The sequence below is a fragment of the Globicephala melas genome, chromosome 12, assembly GCF_963455315.2.
Source record: "Globicephala melas chromosome 12, mGloMel1.2, whole genome shotgun sequence".
Lineage (NCBI taxonomy): Eukaryota > Metazoa > Chordata > Mammalia > Artiodactyla > Delphinidae > Globicephala > Globicephala melas.
This window is the reverse complement of record NC_083325.1, coordinates 75,285,568-75,288,483: the sequence shown is the minus strand read 5'-3', so window position 1 is coordinate 75,288,483 and position 2,916 is coordinate 75,285,568. Positions and strand designations below refer to the sequence as shown.

At 41.4% G+C, this 2,916-nt stretch overlaps 1 non-coding gene across 1 annotated transcript; it reads right to left on the bottom strand.

Annotated features, from left to right (window-relative positions):
* Window positions 1-1,986: 1,986 nt before the first annotated feature.
* Window positions 1,987-2,059, bottom strand: TRNAR-UCU (transfer RNA arginine (anticodon UCU)). The gene has a single exon. It is a non-coding gene; the product is annotated as a tRNA-Arg (tRNA).
* Between the last annotated feature and the right edge of the window lie 857 nt (window positions 2,060-2,916).

Genomic DNA, 2,916 nt, shown 5'->3' with positions numbered 1-2,916 from the left:
TTTTTTTGTTTTGTTTTGTTTTGGGGTTTTTTTGGCAATACAAAGTTAAGGACATCCAAGGAATAGCTACAGCAGGCAGCTGGGCGGGGAGGGTGATGGGAGAGACGGTGGGAGGGAAATGCCCCCCAGGAACCTGGTGTAGCTGGAGGTCCCCAGGGCCAGAGCTCAGCAAGGCAGGAGGGAATGGGCAGAGGGGGTGGCAAGAGGAGGAGTAATTAAATGTATGACTACCTCCCTCCTCTAGGACCTACAATTACTACTCTCGCTGCCTACAGCACCAAGTTCCATGCTTTAGCATTAGGGAGTCTTTCCCCTCTAATCTCCTGAGACACATCACATCCACTGCTCTGAGCAGGCAGTACCCCTGGGTGAACCTTCAATTCACTGTGGCTCAATCCAGCCTCAGGGCCTTTGCTTATGCTGTCCCCTTGGGCAGTCTTGGAATTTAGAGTTGGAACAGTCCTCAGAGGAATCTGTTCTCACCCCCTTATGGGCCAGAGAGGAAACATCAGGCTTGGTACGTTGAAAGGACACACGTAAGATCACTTCTTTTCCAGCCAACCAGCTCTCCTTGGCCTTTAAGGTCCCACCCCCGTCTCTGCCAGGGAGCCATCAAGGTTCTGCCCGGCCTGCCCTTAGACAAGTAGCTATGGCTCTCTCCCTTTCATCACAGGTTGTTCTGTCCTACTTACTGCCTGTCTCTGTGTCCCTTTTCCCTGACCAGAGTATAAAGTTCTTTTTCTAAGCCTTTGCTCAGCACAGTGCTGGGAATGTAAGTGAAATGATTTTCTTTTTAAATTATACCCTTTGATTATAGTTCAACAATGTAATCATAGTTATTAAATCATTAAAGATCTGCCTAATTTGGTACTTGTGGTAAATGGGGAAAAAAAATCAGGGTTTGGAATCAGATAACCTGGATTTGTTTACTTTTTTTTTTTTTTGATAAATCTTTGCTGAATCTACTCTGGTGAAAGAAATTCTTATTGCAACTGGCATTGTCACACAGGATGGGGGAATCCCATGTCCTGTCCTGGTAGAATGAGGACCTCTCTGATGGATGTTTAAACTCCTGCTTTCTTTACCACTTCTAGGACGTGACAGCATTTGAACAAGATTAACGTTTCGACATAAAGTTTAATTTTTAAATTAAAACCAAGAGTACCAAACATTGTTTTCATTTATTTTCTTATAAGGATTGTCGATGCAAATGATTTGTGATGATTTTTCCATGAAGAAAGAATTTACTCTGGCTTTTTCTTTTCTTTCTTTTTTTAGATGTGTTGATTTTTTAAAAATTATTTTATCGAAGTTAGTTGACTTACAATGTTGTGTTAATTTTTGCTGTGTAGCAAAGTGATTCAGTTATACATATATACACATTCTTTTTCATATTCTTTTCCATTATGGTTTATCACAGGATATTGAATATAGTTCCCTATGCTATACAGTAGGACCTTGTTTATCTGTTCTATCAATATATATAGTAGTTTGCATCTGCTAATCCCAAACTCCCAAACCATCCCTTCCCCACTGCCCTCCCCTTGGGAGCCACAAGTCCGTTCTCTATGTCTGTTTCTGTTTCATAGATAAGTTCATTTGTGTGTCATATTTTAGATTCCACATGTAAGTGATATCATATGATATTTGTCTTTGTCTGACTTACTTCACTTAGTATGATAATCTCTCGTTCCATCCATATTGCCGCAAATGGCATTATTTCATTCTTTTTTATGGCTGAGTAGTATTCCATTGTATATATGTAATACATCTTCTTTATCCATTCATCTGTTGATGGACATTTAGGTTGTTTCCATGTCTTGGCTATTGTGAATAGTGCTGCTGTGAACATTGGGGTGCATGTATCTTTTTTAATTAGAGTTGTGCCAGATATATGCCCAGGAGTGGGATTGCAGGATCACATGGTAACTCTAGTTTTAGTTTTTTGGTTTTTTTGGCCACACTGTGCAGCATGCAAGATCTTAGTTCCCTGACCAGGGATGGAACCTGTGCTCGCTGCAGTAGAAGTGCAGAGTCCTAACCACTGGACCACCAGGGAATTTCCTATCTTTCGTTTTTTGAGGAACTTTCACGCTGTTTTCCATAGTGGCTGCACCAACGTACATTCCCACCAACAGTGCAAGAGGGTTCCCTTTTCTCCACACCCTCTCCAGCATTTGTTATTTGTAGACTTTTTAATAATGGACATTCTGACCGGTGTGAGGTGGTATCTCGTTGTAGTTTTGATTTTTCTAATAATTAGCAATATTGAGCATCTTTTCATGTGCCTACTGGCCGTCTGTATGTCTTCTTTGGAGAAATGTCTATTAAGATCTTCTGCCCATTTTTATTTTTTTTTTGGCTGCACCATGAGGCTTGCAGAATCTCAGTTCCCCAAACAGGGATTGAACCCAGGCCATGACAGTGAAAGCCCAGAATCCTAACCACTAGGCCACCGGGGAACTCCCGTCTTCTGCGCATTTTTCGATTGGGTTGTTTTTTGTTGTTGTTGTTGAGTTGTATGAGCTGTTTGTATGTTTTCTTTTGGTTTTTGGCCACAACACACAGCTTGTGGGGTCTTAGTTCCCCGACCAGGGATCGAACCCTTGCCCCTGCCGTGGAAGTGGGGATTCTTAATCACTGGACCGCCAGGGAAGTCCCAGGGCTGTTTGTATAGTTTGGAAATTAAGCCCTTGTAGGTCACATGATTTGCAAATATTTTCTCCCAATCCGTAGGTTGTCCTTTTGTTTTGTTTATGGTTTCTTTTGCTGTACAAAAGCTTGTAAGTTTGATTAGGTCCCATTTGTTTATTTTTGCTTTTATTTCTATTGCCTTGGGAGACTGACCTAAGAAAACATTGGTATGACTTATGTCAGAGCATGTTTTGCCTATGTTCTCTTCTAGGAATTTTATGG